The 19,586-nt window shown below is 41.5% G+C and overlaps 1 long non-coding RNA gene across 4 annotated transcripts in view; it reads right to left on the reverse strand.

Annotated features, from left to right (window-relative positions):
* Window positions 1-7,593: 7,593 nt before the first annotated feature.
* Window positions 7,594-19,586, reverse strand: part of LOC122174023 (uncharacterized) — a 55,667-nt gene continuing 43,674 nt past the window's right edge. For all 4 annotated transcript variants that reach the window (XR_006175269.2, XR_006175270.2, XR_006175266.2 and 1 more), the window contains 2 exons: window positions 11,287-11,443; window positions 7,594-7,730 (listed from right to left, as the gene is read on the reverse strand). This is a non-coding gene — a long non-coding RNA (uncharacterized LOC122174023). The remainder of the gene's footprint in view (window positions 7,731-11,286; window positions 11,444-19,586) is intronic.

The raw sequence follows: 19,586 nt of genomic DNA on the forward strand, positions 1-19,586 counted from the left end.
TAGAGAAGTTAAATACTGCTATGAAATGTCATGCACAAGACAGGTTCTATAAAGTGACGTGGAGTCATTATGATTATTTATTACATATACATCACCATCAAGGTTGTGTAATGTACTGAAGAAAGAACCCCAGAGGCTGTTTTGTTTTGCAATATGTAAATATTGAACTAGAATGACTGAAAATATGAATTAAATGATCTTCCTTTGCTAGTTCATTAGTTACAAAAGAATATGTTTCCTTTTGGATGCTGGATTTGTAGGGTCATATTAGCCCCTTGGTCATCAGAAGCTGTGAAAACCAACAGATCAGTCAGTCCAGGGTGGCTTGGAAATGTTGCTGGTGTACCATCATTCCCATCCATATGTCGTAGTTCAGGGCAACTGCACCTATATTCCCCTTCTGTGGTAAAGCAAGGGCACCCACTTTTAGGCTTTTGGCTCCCAGCCATCACCTCTCTTGGGTGAAGACCCATGTCTCTCTTCCTCCTGACCAGGGTTTTCCCAGGCTGCTCAGTTCCCTGCCTACTCTGTTATTCCCAGCAAGCCAGACTGACTAAACTGGCCAGCATCCACATTTCGGACTCTCTCTTCAGAGGCTATAAATAGTGTAATTGCCCACAATTATAGGTTAACACACAATTCTTTCTAACCAAGCACATTTATTTTTAAGGTTGATTCTTAAGGCACTACATAGAAAACATATTAAAAACAATAAAAGAACCTACACACCTGTTAATAAGCTTACCGGAGGTGTCTTCAGCTAGTCTGCAAACCAGTCTGTGGTTACAAGTTCATAACAGCTTCAGCTTAGAACAAGAACGCCCATGCATAGGTTAGTCTTTCCTTTATACACATTGGGCCTTTGAGCTTCAGATTCTTGGAACAAGTGACCAGCAGACAGTGGCCCCTTCCTCAGGGTGTAATGTCGAAAGGCTGTTTTTTACATAACCAGGAGAAAGGAATTTACCTCTACCTAGATATTTTCCAGGAATCCCATTTCACATGAATTTTATCCCAAAAGGTCCTCCTCATCTCCCACATTGTTCAATATAATCTTTTGATCACAATAATACAATAACCTTTTTGTTTAATTCAATGGACTCCAAAGATACTTAAACTTAATTGAATAAGGTTTTTCAAGGATACTGTAGGAAATTTCCACATTTGTCAAACCATACCCGAGCCTGCATCAGCACTCTCCATAGCACAGCTTTCCCCACACCCATAAGAATTTAACTTACTGTCTCTTTCAACAACGTGAGACTGGGTTGAGGGTCTCCCAGGACAGCAGCCAATGAGGGAGTCTTTGGCTTCCTAAAGGAGTGATGCAGCCATGTGGGAGGGTAGAAATTGGTAGCCATTGCAGAGGCTCAGGGCCTCCAAGCTCATAATCGTATGAGTCCTGTGGATCTTTCAAGATCCAGATGTGGCTCTCAGGGCAAGGATCTATTACTTTGATAGTAAGAAAACCCAATCTTGGTGGAAAGAATTAATAGGAAATGCCTCGAGCACAATGAGCCACACGTACAATGTACAGGTAAGCAACGATATGGCCGTTAGAGTCATAAAATATTAGAAAGTTTGAAGAAATGGGGTTGAATTTTCAAAAGAACTCAGTGTTGCCTTAACTCTGCTCCAACTGAAGCCAGTGCTGAAATTTCCATTGGCTTCAATAAGAGCAGAGTTAAACCAAAGCTGACAGCTTTTAAAAATCCCATCCATACTGTATAACTTGCACTACGGAACATTTACCCACAATGTATTCTATTTTTTTTTATTGCTATTAATTTTTGTCCATTTCTGCTACAAAATCATGCTAAATTCAGCAACATTTTCCACCAGGAAGTCCACAATACAGTCTATGGAATATTATGGAAGCCAACTTTGTAGAATTTTTCAAACAAGAATGTGAACAGTGCTAAGAGATACAAATTCACTTTTGCTTTGTGGTCATTTCACACTATATAGCAATTGGCACATTCTTTTTTCTATTTCTCATTAGGTGCATAAGCTCTTTCTTCTAAGGAAACCATTAGACCCTCTTTCATTTAAATATTTAACCACACATCTTCAAGTCACTGATGCATCAGGGTATCTTTTTTGATAAAATATCAACGCTATTCCTGTATCAAAATAAAATTATAGTGCACTAATTTAATGAACCAGCTCTTCCTTTATATGAGGTCTGAAAATAGGTCAGTAACAGTTTCACAAATTACCCCAATAACTTCTGCTGATGTGCTTATTTGTTCTCATTTATGTCTAGTTGACGAGGCTAATGAAATATATCAGGGAGTTCCCTGCCTCATATTCAGAACAAGCTTCATTAGAACACCTCAGAATGGAAATGTATCTTGAGCACAAACACTTGACTCCAAGAAGGCGTGAGGTGCAGTTTTGTATAACCACATGTAAAGATTACACATGCTGACACTAGCATCAAGAAAGGATGGTGGAAACACTTTCGTTTCCCACTCAGACCTATGATTTCAGCACTTTGCACATCTGGTGAAAGACTTCAAAGAAGAAAACAATCTTACAGTGTTTAATTTTGCTATGTTTTTGGAACATTATTTTAATGATCTTTTATGTCATTAAGTATGATTACTTGTCCTCCAAGGAAGTTTATTTATGTCATTAAGTATGATTACTTGTCCTCCAAGGAAGTTCCTGTTTACAGTGAAAGAGTATTGGAGCTTGGCCAGATACATTTTAAATGGAATGGTACAAAATACTACATTTTGTTATAAAAGCTCAAAAACAACATTTACAACATACAACATTTTGCATTCTGATGGCTTTCTGTTTTGATCTTATTGTAGTGTTAAATAAACAAAAATGAATTAAAGCATAATTACGAGTTAAATTTTACAGAATACCAAAGAAATGGAGGACCTAATTCAAAGGGGTGGCAGTGGTGTAAATAATTGTCAAATTGTTTCCATTTTCATATTGCGTATTGTTTCCTGGAATCAGTAATGGCATAAGGCAAAGTGTATTCAGCACTACAGCTAGACAAATAGGAAGGAAAATTATTCATGAACATTTTGTGGATTCTAATTAGAATTTTTTCTGCAACAGCATTCACTAGCTCTTTCCTTCTCTTTTTGTGAACATTTGTAAAGCAAATATTTGTTTCCAAGAATGTATGTAGAAGCAGAAAGTGTCACAAAATTGTATTTGCAATAGAAGTGTCATAAAGCCATTTTATTTATTTGTTCTAATGAAGGCCAGTCTGTCAGCATTGTTTGGAGCAACTGGTGGGTTGGTGTCATACAGCTATGTGAAAGATGATGGACACACAGGCAGTAATTTCAGATGCAACAATGGTATCCTGCCACACATGTGTTATCCTAGCTTCAAGTTTCTCTTCCTAGAGCTGGGAGGAACAATGATGGCAAGGCCAAAGTCTGGTAGGCTGTCCCACGAGGACCTCCCTAACTCTGAAATCTTGTTTGCATATTGGTGATGCTGTAGCGACTCCCTTCATGTGGCACAATAGTGCCTTGCTTTTGGGTCATTGCTCTGTCGAATGTGTTAAGCCACTGCAGCCTCTGTGTCAATTATTAGTCTGTTTCCAGTGGCTTAATATCTCTCTCTCTCCATCTCTTTGGTGGGATTTTTTTTTAAATCTGGCAGCCACATTTATAGCAATAATACAAAGATTTCCTGCATTTCTAAATTGGTGGTTACCTATCCACTTGTCCACTGATTTTTGAGTCAGCACCAAACCAGTTTTCTTATATTTATTATGTAATATTCTACACTTTTCTGACAGGTAGATATTCTAACACATAGCAAATATTAGCATCAAACCCACTGAACTTCAAGTTTCAGAGTAAATTTGTTAGTCTCTAAGGTGCCACAAGTACTCCTGTTCTTCTTTTTGTGAACTTCAAGTGTTCATTGAAGGGCTTCTTTTAGGAAATGGAGACTGGCAAATTCAATGAATGTGCATGGTAGATACAGTATATTGTTGTATGTGAGAAGGACATTCACCACAGCAATGGACACTGAGCCTGATCCACCACATTACTCCAGTTCTACAGTTGTAACTCCATTCAGTGAACTTACTATGACATAAAACTGGAGTAGTGCCGTGATAACTCTGGTCCATGAAATTCTATAGTATATGGGCTGAGACATCTACCACAGCAATTCTTCTTACTTGGGCCACTGAATTCTCAAAGAAACAATCACAGCAAATAGTTCACAAACAACTGCCAGGCTGAAATTTGTTCGTATAAAAATTCAGCAATCAACTTTGGAACCAAGAACAAATATATAAAAAATATGATCTGTTCCTGGAAAATTCGCACAGACAAAAGGGCTAAATCCATTGAATAATTTGATCATGACAGCCCAGTCTACCCACAACAACATATCATTAAATCAAACATGACAATCAAATCCCCTGCATTTCATCAGATTAAGGGAATCTATTCTCCCCTTGTTGAATATGCATAGCTCCCATGAGAACAAATGAGACTTAAATGCATGCACTGGAGGGAGAATAGATTCCATTAAGAGCCCCAACTCTTACTCACATGAGTAATACCTATGCATGTGAGTCAATGAGACTACTCATGCATGTAGGATTACTCACATGAGTATGAACTTCAGGATCAAGCCCTTAGTAATAAGGTAATCTCCAAATTCTAATCTGGGATTTGGCATTGACCGCTATGCATAAAAAAAACTATTAGCTAACACAGCTGTACAGGGGTCAGAAGGTTAGAGGACTCCTTGGGTCTGCTAATTCACTGTTTGTTCTTCAAACAGCCTGCAGGGAAAGTTGCAGAGTAATGTGATGCTCTACTTCCTCTCTCAGCGCAGTGGAGCACAGCATCTACATAGCGCTAGTGGCCTCTACTGCCAGCATGTGAGAGATGAGAGAGAGAGAGCGAGTACTGAACAGGGGTCTCCCCACATTATGGCTTCAGCTAAAGGAACGTTCAATCCTTGAATCTAAGCTGGAGGGAAAATAATCTTTCGATTTTATTTTTAAATTTAGAAAGAAGATATAGTGTAAGGCTCTGTCCCCACTATAGTTATACTGCTGTGGCTCGTCCAGATTTATCATCAAAGCGGGGCTAGCAACAGCCATGGTTAAATGCAGTTGTGGTTCGTACACTTTCAGCTGTAGTTTGAAGAGAGCCTAGATGATCTGAAAAATGTGAGGACTGTCCAAGTGCATTGGATTGACAAGCATACAGAAAGCAAGTGCATGTAAAAACATGAATAGAAATTAACAAAATGCAAATGTTGCACTGCTTTAAGTGCTGCTATCCTCTTAGCTCTTTATAAAATACTGTAGACGTCATTTGATCATATTTTTAGCCTAGGCAACTAATTTTTAACTAGGAAACTATTTTCTGTCTTATGTCATCTGCCCCTTCTCCCTCCCCCCCCCCCCATATACACAAATGGCCTGTAGGTTTGAGACAAAAATCACAGATTTAATTAAGCTAATGATGCCCAGAACTCAATTTAGTCTCACTTATGTGTGCGTTATGTCACACAATATGTGCTGCAGATACAGGTAATGTGTGCTTCTTTTCATACCAAAAATCTCTTAGAAAGCCTGAGACCACAAGCCCAGATCTCACAGCCCCAGGTTTACAATGCAGTGTACACATACCACAACAGCCTGAAGGTGAAACCATGAATCCATTGAAGTCACTATGATTTTTACCATTGTCTTCAATGGGTAGGTCTACACATGACCCACATCCCTAGCAGGGTCCTAGGTCGTAAGTGCTTGCTGATCTGAGTCAGACTGATTTGTGTGTGGATGGAAGGGGGGCTTGGGCTCAAACCTGAATCAAAGCTCAAGGTTAGTGGGCAGTGTAGACATCCCAATGGGACCCAGATTTCACCCAGAGTAAAGAAAGGGCCCGATTCTCTGAGGTGACAGAGATCTGTTCAGCCAACAGAGGAGAGCCTCCCTGCTTCTCTGACTAATTCTACCCGAGCTCCAACCGCGGCATTCAAGGAGCCTAACCTCTAACCTACAACAACCAGCTACAGTCCCAAAGGAACTATCCCCTAGCTGAGGATAGCTGCACTTCACTCTGGCCACACTCATTTCCTGCCTCTGACACAGACTCTGGTAAATACCCTACACTGTGGTAGTGCCCACCTGAGGAGATACAGATGTCTTCCTCTCCCTTAGCATAGCCTCAGAATCTACTCTACACCCCATAACATGGCTGTTCCTCTCTTCCTCATCTGCAGTAAAGATTGGAGCCAGATAAAATTAAAGAGGAGGAAGGCCATACATGGATCATGGAATTTAGCCTGGAAAAGTCAAACTATATTTATAATAATTTCTTAAAAGCAGCGAAGAGTCCTGTGGCACCTTCTAGACTAACAGACGTATTGGAGCATGAGCTTTCGTGGGTGAATACCCACTTCGTCAGATGCATTCACCCACGAAAGCTCATGCTCCAATACGTCTGTTAGTCTAGAAGGTGCCACAGGACTCTTTGCTGCTTTTACAGATCCAGACTAACACGGCTACCCCTCTAATAATTTCTTATTTATTAAATACTTTTGATCCCAATGATTGTACATACAGGATTCTCTTCACCCTCTGATAAAATACATTGCCATTGTGTGCAGAAATGGCACTCAGAAGAGTTTTTAGGAGTAGAAGGATAGTAACTACAATGAACTCTTCAACTTGATAAAGGGCTTTTCAATCCAGCTGGAATGGAATGGCTGAAAACTGAAGCTAGACAAATTCAGACTGGAAGTAAGGCATAAATTTTTAAGTGAGAGTAATAAGCCATTGGAACAATTTACCAAGGGTCGTGGTGGATTCTCCATTACTGGCAATAATTAAATTAAGACTGGATATTTTTCTAAGCTCTAGGAATTACTTTGGGGAAGTTCTGTGGCCTTCATTATAGAGGAGTCTGACTAGATTATCACAGTGGTCCCTTCTGGCCTTGGAATCTATTAATGAAAATAGTAACTCTAATTTCCTGAGATGTAATTTAGTCAGGAGACTGGGGCTAACAGTCTTTGTCATAGAATCCTCAGTGGCCAAAGAAGTCGAGGACTTTTTTTATATGTATCCTCTGAAAGATGACCCCTCCAATAGCATCATGCTCCCTGGGATGTTGCTTCAATATGGACAGTAATACTTTCGTCCCAAACCAAAGAGATCAGGCCTGTGCCCACCTATACATTACATTTTACCTCATTCTCCTCTGATTCAATTAACTTGAATTTCATCCAAGATACAAGTGTTTATGGAGGGCATAAAATCATGATCTCTAATTTAACTGCTCTAACTTACAGTACATGGTATTCACAGGCATAATTATGGGAGAAACCGCAGCTTTATCTCTCTCTCTCTCTCTATCTGGCACCCATCATCTTCAGTATGTGGCGTATTAAACCTATGTAACAGAGAGCCAAATCTGGCTGTATGCAGATACCCTGTTTGTTGTCAAAAAGTTGCTGTTGTGTGATTAAAGATGTGACCTTTCTTGCCAGCGAGTGTGTTTCTGATTGATTAGTGAAGATGCGCTCAAGTGTGGAAGCATGCCAGTGTTAACCTGATACAGCCGCAGGCACTGTGAATCAAGTCATTTTGTTTATTTTGAACATCCTGTTAATGAAAAAATATTCCAATCAAAACAATGCATTTCCTTCAGCTCTGGCCACAGAAGTGTTGTGCTGCTTGAGAAGAATAGGCTTCAATTGTCCCTGTTTTGTTCCTAAAATAGAAAAAAAAAAGCAACCAAAAATGATTAAATACATGTCTTAGCAATTGTTCAGCTACATTCAGTGTTAATTATGTCATTTCTTTTGGTTATTTGTTTCATCAGGTAAATGAGAAGAGAATGGAATCTTTTCACTCCAATTTTCATTTCTCAGAATGTTGGCACGTGTGGAGCTAAGTTTCCAAAGTGAGCTGCAAGGTGCACAATAATAACTGCACACACAGATAAGCAGAAATATGTTCACAAAGGCAATCGGAGTGACTGGTGTAACTGAAGATAATAAGGGGTTGTTTCTTTTTTATGTGTGCATTTTGACACCTCACTAAGCACTCATTTAAGGACCAAATTGTGGCTAGCTTTGTCTAGGTAAATAAGAAGGGAGTGCGGATACAAGGAGGTTTCCCTAGAATGCACATGCGTACCCATGCATAGGGGTCAGCCAGAATGTGGCTGGGAAGTGGAACCACTGCTCCGTGTTAGTGCAGAGGGGGATGCACTCATAGCCTCCATAAAGCGGATAACGCCATGACCTTTTAAGCAGTTCAAACAAATAACTAGGCATTAACGTGATGTGCTGTGTACCACCCAAACAATCCCATAACTTTATTCTGGGAATTCCTCCCCCTTTCCTGTTTTTATTATCTTCTCTAGCGTTTTCTGATATTGTGCTCAGTTTAGGTTGTAGAGTAACATTTTAAAAGTGCCTTAGATGACTTAGACACTTAAGAGTCATAAAACATAAATTTCTTAAGACACTAAAGTGTTTTAAAATGTTTTCTGTAAGCTCTTTGGAGCAGGGATGGGGCTTCGGCTGTCATGTAAAGCATCATATACATCTGTGGTGCTGTACGGTATAGCTGTTAAAAAAAATCATCCTCAGCTGAACCAAGTTGAAGGAGAACTCCAACACACACACTCTCCTACTTGCACTGATCTGCTTCCCCCTAACAGGCCCCTGGACCACCTTAGGTAGGGTGGTAGGGTGACCAGATGTCCCGATTTTATAGAGACAATCCTGATATTTGGCTCTTTTTTTTTTATATGGGCTACTATTACCCCCCACACCCATCCTGATTTTTCACACTTGCTATCTGGACACCCTACCTTTAGGAGACCTCTTGGGGATAATGATGCAGACTACCTGGCCACCACCATATCTTCTGGGTGGCTGTTCAAGATAACATATGTGCCTGAGTTCTGTTGGGAAGAGGGAATGATGCAGGAAGGGACAAATGGCAACAGGGACTTGTTTCATACAAAATGAGTTTTGTAAGGGTTTGTTTTAAGTTTACTTACTATCACAGGGAGACTGGCGCTTTAAGGGAAGATAGATCTCAGCCTACCTTTGACAGAACCTACTTGCAGAGGAGATACATGGGGAGAGCATGCAAGCATAGGGGCTGATTCCGTGGCTGCTCAGCACCCACCAGCAACTCCCCGTCCCCCCGCCCAGCTCACCTCTGCTCCGCCTCCTCCTCCTCCCCTGAGTGCGCTGCATGCCCGCTTTTTCTCCCTAGCAACCAGCACTTGTGCCGCGATACAGCTGTTTCGCGTGGCTGGGAGGGAGGGGGGAGGGGGGGAATGCGGCACGCTTGGGGAAGAGGTGGGGCCAGGGTGGGGATTTGGGGAAGGGGTCCAATAGGAGCACAGAGGGGGCAGAGATGGGGCAGGGACTTTGGGTAAAGGTTTGGAATGGGGGCGGGGCGGGGGTGGGAAAAGAATGGACTTGGGGCGGGGGCAGAGGGGCACGAGCACCCACGGATGCCAGGGAAAGTTGGCGTCTATGCACACAGGGTCATGTGCCCTGCCAGATTTGCTGCTTGGCTTGTACTGAGCCTACTCACATGGACTGAGCATGCTCAGTAACACTGCTGAAGCCGGCTGCCCTCACTTTGCCCCCCACTATCGGCAGGCACGAGTCGTCTTTGCCTACTTGCTTCTCCAGGTGGAGAGAATGAATTAAGCAATGTGACAGATGATCATGCATCTGAAGAAGTGAGGTTCTTACCCACGAAAGCTTATGCTCCCAGTACTTCTGTTAGTCTCAAAGGTGCCACAGGACCCTCTGTTGCTTTTTACAGATTCAGACTAACACGGCTACCCCTCTGATACTTCATCCAAAAGAAAATTCCCTTCCCCTCTTTTCCATACCCAACCCCTCCTCTCATCTTTTTTTTTTTATGGATGATTTTCCTCCTCATCCTCTTCCCCCCACTTGTCCATCCAGTTGAGGACAAGGGTGCTCATGCCATATTCACCCTATGAGAATAAATGAGAACATCCTTAATTTACAGTCCATAAAGTATCCATCAATTTCACTTATATTGCAATTGGAAGTTGTTGCACAGGAACCATGAAGGATGTGCTTTCTTTGAAAAGTAAATGCAGGTGAATTTGAGACAGTAGGGTGTTTTTTGAATGTGAGCCTACCAGAGTCAAAAATAGATCATCTTGATGAGGAATTCAATTTATATCTTCTGTTTAGATGTGCAAACTGTTTGGGTTAGTTCCTATTTTACCCAAACCAATCATTCAAAACTCGATTTGCACCTGAAACTATTTTAGAAATTCAAAACAATTTTAGCCAAATCCTGTTTATTGTTTCAGTTTCTTATGCTGCCTCTGCATTTATTGGTTTCAGCTAGAATCAGGAGAAGGAATAAGGTGATATCTCATGAAGAGCTTTTCTTCTCAATATTTCTGACCTGATTGAAACCAGGAAATACTGGATCTCTCAGGAGAAAAACCCTGACCTTGTAAGATTTCCAGTTTGATTTCTTGGCCAAAGAGATTCAGGTACATTCATATCGGTGCAAATAAACATCTGAAAGTTTGGATTTCAAACATTTCAAACCATCAAAATTGCTTGCAGAAACGTCTACAGGGGAATGGCCCAATACTTCTATTTAACCTTACATGTCTACCTTAAAAAGTCGCAGGAATGAAGGGAACCCAACACCAATGTGAGCATAGGATTCACAGCCTCTTGCAGGAGAACGCTCCCAACACCCTTCCTGCCTTAGTCAGGAACAACAAAGCAGGCTGATTCCTTAGTCATTAATAGCCTCCCCAGAGAACATAAAGTTGTCTCTTACAATGGTGTTAAATGGTATAGGCCAAGATTTTCAAAAGGGAGTAATGATTCCGAGTACCTCTAATTTTGGATGCCCAACTTGAGACACCCCCGATTTTCACAAAGTATTGCGCACTTTGAAAATCTGTTGCCTTTAAGGTGTACCTATTTGGGCACCAACAATCATTAGTCACTTTTCCTTAAATTGTAAGTTCTTTAGGGCAGGGACCGTGTTTGTATAGTGCCTATTACAGTGGGGTCCTGATCCATGACTGGGTTCTTCGGTGTTACCATAATACAAATTAATAATAATAATAGCTTTTGGAAATCTTGGCGGTTATCAATAGGATTTGTTTTATTCCTTTCATTGGAGTTACATTTATCGACAGAACATTACTAGTCAAATCAAAAGACTATGATATATAAATAAGGAAATTACTAGTAAATATCACATGATATCATGGCAATTTGGCCTACCTCCTTGGGCTCCATCAGCTTTTACAGACAACGTGGTCTTCAAATCCGTGCAAATGTTTGGCAGTGTGATATCCAGCCCCCCTATCTGCTGGTCTCTGTCTTTTCTCCTTCCCATCTACTGAGTGAGATTTTGCCACAGAACATTCTGATTCTGATCCTGTGAAAATATAAATACTGAGTTTATTTGAGTCAGAACCTTGGATTTCAGAGGTAAAGGACCATGCTGTCCTCCCTGTCTCCCCTAGTGGGTGGATGGAATTCATCAAGTTCATAACAGTCGGACAATATGTGCTTAACAATTACCAAAGAACAGTGAGGGTAGCACACTTCTCTGTTTCTTTAACTAACATGAAGTGCCATAGTCCTGGTATCTATTGCATTTGTGGCTTTTGACTTTTCCCTGCACCTATATGTATTACTAATTTGATGAATGAGGCTGCTCCATGGATTAGTGCACTAGCCATTTACTTCTGGAGACCTGAGTCTAAAATGTTTCTTAAGTCACAGGTGATAATGACTGTGATGTGCCCTCATCCTAAATTCCATTAGTACACATTATAATACTAGCACACAGTTTAATACAGTTGTCCATCTATGTTCAAGAGATACCCCTCCCTGGATTAACAATGGCTTGGTAACTCAGAAATGAGGTGTATCTACAGAGCTGTATGGTGAGGCCTGCACAGCACTTGCCTCGGTAAAACCTGACTCCAGTAAGTGCTCTTAGCCCCTCATTTTTGAGAGCTCTCCATTTTTAAAAAAGAATTATCGTGAAATAGCTCCAAAAATCCCGATAGCAATAACAAAGTTTCAGTATTCTTTTTTTAGTCCATCAAAAACACTTTCAAAAATATAGATGCCTTGAAGGATAAACTTATTTCCCCAACTAGTCCTTCTGACTACATAAACAAACAGCTGCCAGGCATTCGTTTTTGTGTAGTTCACAATAACTTCACTCTTAGGTAAAATTGCACTTAAGGCAATTCCATCAAAGTAAAAAGTGCTTATTTAAACTTGGAATCTGAAAGACTTGCAATGAAGAGTACTTCTGCAGTACTGTTAAAAACCTTAAATCTGGATTTTGTGTATTAGCCAGTCAGTCCTTTAACAATGCTCTGTAATTTTCTGTATAAACAGATTCAAAATGTGATCTTGATTCCTTGTGAGGAACTCTTGTGTTATGTCAAACTAACAAAAGGTACTAAGGAATAAACGATCAACCTACTTAAAGCAATGAGAGGAGGAAAAAGTTCAGAAGGGGTTAAATTGAGAGAGAAAGAACATGAGGAGGTATAATAACCGACAATAAGATAAATACCAGGTACATGCCAAGAAACTTCAAAATTTACATCAGGTACAGTTGCTTGTGAACCACAGACACTTAACCATTCACCTCAATCTGCCAGCTTCATTTTGGGCAACATGCTCTGATTCAAACTGATAGCAAGTATCTGAGCCAAATAAGTGAATATTTTTACTAAATGTTGTCTGTCACATCATGTTATTCTGCTTTGGCTTCTTTGCCATATGCACCAGTATGACGTGGTGCAATATAACATGATGCGTCATAAGTGACTTAATGTAACATGACAGAAAAGCATTGCTGCCTTTTTCAGAATAAACACCTGCTTTTAGCAGCTACTGAACCTGCTGAAAGCAGTTACATAAGATGTGTAGTTTGGGTACCAAGAGAATATATTGTGCTTTGCTACCTGTACATCTCAGATATATTCCATAACACACTCCTTATTTTTTCTCTTTTATATCCCAGAACGTGTCTCCTCTATATTTTCCCCCCAGAGGAAATAGTTTGTGTATAAAAAAAAAAATCTACTCAAAATACAAATGGAGACACATAAGGAAAAAGCTAGAATGAAAATATGTACAGTGCTGACAGCAAATAATACAGCTACTCATTAGTAGCAATATACAAACAAACAAACAGATTTAAAGAGTGGGGGGCTCTAAAATTGCACCTGAAAATTTATCATTAAAAACTGGATAGCAAAATCTGTGTTTCTGCAAGGGAAAGAATATAAACAGATGTATACTGTAGATATTTAACTGTACATTTTGTATGTGTAAATTTGCATTTTTACTAGTGTAACAATTTATATCCATAGATTTAAAGGACTGTGTGAGCTTTTGGGAACTGTTGGTCCACATACCTACCAAATAACTTGAATCATAGAATATCAGGGTTGGAAGGGACCTCAGGAGGTCATCTAGTCCAACGCCCTGCTCAAAGCAGGACCAATCCCCAACTAAATCATCCCAGCTAGGGCTTCGTCAAGCGGACCTTAAAAACCTCTAAGGAAGGAGATTCCACCACCTTCCTAGCTAACCCATTCCAGTGTTTCACCACCCTCCTAGTGAAAAAGTTTTTCCTTATATCCAACCTAAACCTCCCCCACTGCAACTTGAGACCATTACTCCTTGTTCTGTCATCTGGTACCACTGAGAACACTTGGTGTTAGTCTAGAAACTGCACTGCCCCACTCTTGACTTGGAGTGTCCATGTCTATGGATGGAAGACTACATTGGTTTACCACGCCCATTGAGGTCACTGATCTGTATGATGAAATTGCCAACACTAATCAATGTGGTAGTTGTCTGTGATGTGAATGCCTGTCCACTGGGAACTGACTGTGACCACCAAACTCATGCCACATTAATAAATAATAATAAGAAGACCTAGCTCTTATATAGCAAAAGAACATAAATTTTTTAGGCCAAAAAACAGCCCTCAGATTGTCACTGACCTTCGTTGCGCTCACTTGTTGATACTAGTAACCTCTGCTAATCCCAAAAAGCTTCAGGATGAATTTTCTTTGCTGTGATTCTTTATGCCAGGTTTTACCAGTATTATTACACACTGAAGTGATGGTGAACAAAATGGGCATGCTAGTGACCTTCGGCTCATCAGATCAGGAAAGTCAAAAACAGATGGTTTTCAGAAAAGCATGAGCTTAGCTCACCATGCTGTCTTCAAAAGCAATAAAATTGTTTTTGAGGAGGCAGAAAAGCAGTATCTGTAGGTAGAAGCGAGCAGAGGGCATTTGGTGTGTTCTTTAAATATCTTAAATCCTTTGATGAACAACCTACAACTGTCAGTGTCTACAAACAAGATTTCTATCCACAATATTTCCCCTTCCTTCCCAGGAATGAGAACATCACACTTGTGTATTATGTGCTGTACTAATTAAACATTGAAAATAGATATTTACTAATATGGACCTGATCCTACAATCAGATCCATGCAGGTGCAGTTGTTTGTCCTTACAAGGTTAAGGCTAAAGCTTGGTAATAGGAGAACGGCACTCTTCAAATGAATGAAAATTAAATGTTGCATTCATATGTAATGCATATATATGTAGAGCAGCCATGTAAAATTGTTATGAAAATTTACCAGCCTAGGCACAAACTACATTATTCTGCCTTTTACTATGAGGATTGGAAATAATGAGAAAACTAAACATATTTGACTCACTGATCAAAAAATACATACTTGCCTCAAGTAAGCAGAATTTGCAAGACTGATGTAGAAAGATATAGATGAAAGGCCAAATTCTGGTGCACCCATTTACACCAACAGACAATTTGGCATATAGGGTCAGATTCTTCTCTCACCTGCTTCGGTGGAGCTACTTCTGATTTGTACTAGTATAAGTGAAAGGAGAATTAGTCCCATATTATGTTGGTAGATAGAGCTCCTGACTTCTGTTCCCAACTCTGCCACTGACTGTCTTCGAGCAAGTGGTTTGATTGCTCTGTCCCTCAGTTTCCCCATCTATACAATACGGATGATGATGCCTTTCTTGCAGGCTTGTTGTGAGGTGTAATGAATTCATGTTTGTAAAGTGGGTTGGCATTAGGGTGACCAGATGTCCTGATTTTATAGGGACAGTCCCGATTTTTGGGTCTTTTTCTTCCATAGGCTCCTATTACCCCCCACCCCCATCCCGATTTTTCACACTTGCTGTCTGGTCACCCTAGTTGGCATCCTCCATTGAAAGACTGTGTAGTGTATTGATATTGTATGATATGGTTTACAGACCTGGTTCAAGCACTTCTGAGGCGCCCTGCAAAAAGCCCTTCATTTAGGCTCCTGCAGCTGCAAGGCAAAAGTTTCACTGCTCAGCATCCTATCCCATTTGCTGCCAACTGCTCTGAAATGTTAGCGTGGGGCCTGGAGGGAGAGATTCAGTCCTGACGGGACTCAGTGGGCTGGAGGGGCAGCCCAAGAAATATATCCAAAGCTCATGTGTGTGTTTCAGATGGGGCCAGAGAATCCTGTGAGATAGGAGGAAGGGGAACCTTCAGTGTGCCCCCAGGCTAGCTAGGGCTGTGATAAATGAGAAGACATCCTGATTTCCCAAATGGCTTAAGCTATTTTTACCACAGAGCTTTGTCAGCTCACAGCAGCTGGAACTCCACACCATGCAGCAGTGAGGCGTGCACAGTAAACATCACACTAGCATTGCAAGCTGTCCCTGGTGGGGCACCACTCCCCCCACCCCCAGCCCCATGCGCACGCACACACACATATACACACCAAGCCAGGGCCCCTTGTATTGCAGGTTGTCAGCTTGTCTAAGCCAGCCCTGGAGGTAACACAGGCAGAATGAATATTAATGTACATAATGTTGTAGTTCATAAATGTAGCATTCAGATAATCCGGGGTTTGAGTTTTTTGTTTTGGTTGGTTTGGTTTGTTTGTTTTTTTAATAACTAAGCTATACAATAGCATACATTTGATAGCACCACAGGCCAGATCCCGCAGTCTTTCCAAATGCAAACCTTCTTTTGACCTTCAATTGAAGTTAAACACTTAGAGGGATTGGGCAAATCGGATTTTAATTTTATATTAAAAATGGAGACATTGTCGACTGTTTTTATAGCGAGGCCCTGAAGAGTTAGTTCCCTTGCTATGTCAGTCCAACAAGTTTGGCAATGTATTTTAATGTAGTTATTTGATTCTGCATTCATTCTTTCATTCATTCATCTATTCAGTCATTCATTCAGACACTCGTTCTTTCATCCCCATCCTTTTGCAGGAAAAGAACATAAGCCAGTAGTGGCATACTTTTCCACTGTCCTGATTTACAGTGATGTCTCTGAATTTGTATCAATAAATCTGTTTGGCCCTCTTCAATCTAGCATTATCCCTCATTAAGGACGAGGGTTTTAAAAAGAGATTAAAAAGCTCAGATTTTTTTGAAAATATCAATTGTTGTGCCATGATTAAAGTGCTGGGGATTTGTTATTCTATACCTTTAATATTTATGGCTCTCTGGGTCTTCATAACTCATTTTCACAAACTATCCATGACTTTTATGAGTGTGGCCCACTGATTTCCCTGTCAGCGTTGAACAATACAGCCTTAAGGTACGCTAGCAACAAGGATGTCAAGAAGAATCAGGTAATAACAATACTTAGCATGTAGAGAAAGCTTTTAAATCTTCTAAGTACTCTGCAAACTTTAATCCTCTGTGAGGCAGGTATTATTATTTATATTTTACAGATGGGGAGACTGAGGCAGAGAGATTAAGTGATTTACCTAAGGTAATGGAGGAAATCATTGCTAGATCCAGGATTAGAAATTGAGATTTTCTGGATTTTAGGCCTATGTTTGGGCTACTAGACCACAACACAGAGTAATAATCCGATAAGAAAATATAGTCGTCTCTATCATTGTGTGGCACGCTGCATTGGAAAAGAGCAGGTGTTATGCAAAGCACACAAAGTACACTGGGTCTCAGGTAAGCACTGAGAGATGTGCATCCTGATCGGGGACTGGTACTTTGCTACCAAGGTGGGCATGATCCAAGACAATACAGGGCTACTCAGGGACAAATGAACCATGCATCCAATTCTCTTTCTGCCCACGCGTACTATCTACTGTAAAAAGTGGACCTGGTCCAGCCGCTGTAAAGTTGCACATCTGACCTTGCTGTTTCTACAGGACCTCAGCTCATTGTCTTGTCAGGAAGGTGTTCTGCAAAGCTGCCCGCAGTGCTTGTGGCCTGCTGTGTATTTCTGTTATCCAGCAACACTGCGTTGGTGCCCAAGATCATGATGCTGTGAGCCCAGCACTAGCTGTGAATGGCGTGGCCTGTCAGCTATTCTGTAGTGACTCTCACTGCACCATCTGGTTCAGTAATGGCTTCCTCGGTAGTCCTCACTAATACACATCCCCCTGTATTGCAAATGGACACTGTCTCTGTTAGCCAGCTGACTGCATCCTGTTCCCAAGGGGTCTACTGTCCTATCATCACAGTTTTCTCTTGGATTTTGCAGCCACTACCCACAATGCTTGCCAGTAGGAGGGAATCCATAACATGGACAGATCACTCACTGTTGCTCTCTTCTGACTGACATTGCTTCTGCTTGATGCGGGTCTGATAATTGGAGAGCATTCCTCTGCTATAGAGCTTTTTGGAACCTGACTTTTTCCCCATTAGTGCTTGGTTCCATTGAAAGAGGGGGAAGGGCCATTAACTGAGTAGCCCATTAACTGTGCAGAAAGAACATACAACTTACACCTTCTAGTCACCGAGAAGGAATAATTTCCATGGAAACCATGGCTCTGTTATGTCACACCTGGGTGCAGAGAAGTGAACATGGCTGCAGTGGGTATGGCAACCCAAAAGTAGGGTGTGGTCAAAGGACAATCTCCAGACTCCTCCCTCTATCAATGACTGCCCTACATAGGGTGTGGCGGGAGGAGTATATGTGGGGTATAGGGACTGCCTAAAAGTACCTAGCAGTGCAAACTGTGACTTGAGCATGTGCAGTGGAAGGCAGGGAGATAGCTTTTGATAGACATCTGCATTCCACTTGTTGCTGCATGCAACTCTTAAATACTTTTCTCCTGAGACCCCTTGGTCCTGCAGCCCTTGTGATTGCTGCTCTGGATGCATTTCTTCCACATCCCTTCACAGTGCTTACTTTGTTCCAGAGCTTGCTCGGGTTGAGCCCCAGCACCTGCCACTTGCCGCATCAGTTATGAAAGTTAAAAAAAAAAATTGCTTGAGCCCCAGCACCTCTTTCATTACAAATTAAGCCCTGACTATGACACATCAGACATGGGATTTAATGGGAGCAGGAGCAGCAGCATTTGAGTGAGTCGGGGGTATGTTTCTGTGCATGCTTGTGTGCATTGTTGGTGCTTTTTTTTTTTTTGCACTCAAGGGGACAATAGAACTAGCTATGAGAGATAAGTGGCAATGGTTGGAATCTCTCTATCACTCTCTGGGCCAATATGCACCCCTTATTCTCATTTGAGTATTTCTTACAAATGCGAGAATTCCCATTGAAGAACACCGAAGCCAGCAGGTATTACTCAAATGGGTAACAGTTGAAGAATCAAGCTTTCTCCTTTCCCATCTCTCTCAAATATATTATCTTAATGTTTTAGACAACTTGCAATAACACATCCCCAAACTGTAACCTTGGAAAGCATTTGGCAACATACTAACATCTTAGCTATCTGTTATCACAGGGAATAAGGGTGTTTAAGGAATAAACTCCATTAACATGTTAGTTTCTCTTAAATGCCCCCAAAACACTTCAGTTCTTCCCTTTGGAATAAGAGCTGTTTTGTATACATTTTAGAATTTCTCGTGAACATGAGCTATGCTTGTGGGGGATAAGAATTCAGTCTGTAATGAGGTATGTTTACTTGTAATATACTATCCAGCCACTAGATGTCTTTGTGTGCTGTTTAGAATTCCAGGCAGGGTGTGGTTCTTGGTAAATAAAGAAGAGAGAGCTGGAATTCAAGCAATGTGGAAGTATGTTAGTTTGTGGCTGTAGCTATAGTTTTTTTGTTTAGTAAACATCTCCTGCTTAAGAACAGTTGTGATTCCATATGTCATACCACTGGTCTGCATTTGTTTGCCTACTTCTCTGTTCACTCGGTTCAGAAACCCATCATCATTTCAAATCAGTACTGGGTTTACAATGGCGCCATGGTGCCGGGCCCATGCTCAAAAGGGGCCAAGGCCCGGCCCAGTCCAGCCTGCTCCACTTGCGCTGCGCCCGGAGCAGCTGGCTCCTCTCTACCGCCTGGCTCTCCCGCCCCCTCCCCCCCCCCAGTCACACTCCCATCCACTTGCTCCTCTCAGCTGGCCGTCCAGGGCTTCTCTCTGCCCCGGCCCCACCTGCCGGCCCCTCTCTGGCCTCTCCCCACCAACCACTGCTTGCTTCTTGCCACCAGCTGAGGACTCCTCTCTGCCCCCATCACTGGCAGGCAGGCAGCCACCAGCGGAGCCGGGAGCATAGAGGAGCCCTCAGCT

The sequence above is a fragment of the Chrysemys picta genome, chromosome 9 (assembly GCF_011386835.1).
Source record: "Chrysemys picta bellii isolate R12L10 chromosome 9, ASM1138683v2, whole genome shotgun sequence".
In the NCBI taxonomy this organism is placed as follows: Eukaryota; Metazoa; Chordata; order Testudines; family Emydidae; genus Chrysemys; species Chrysemys picta.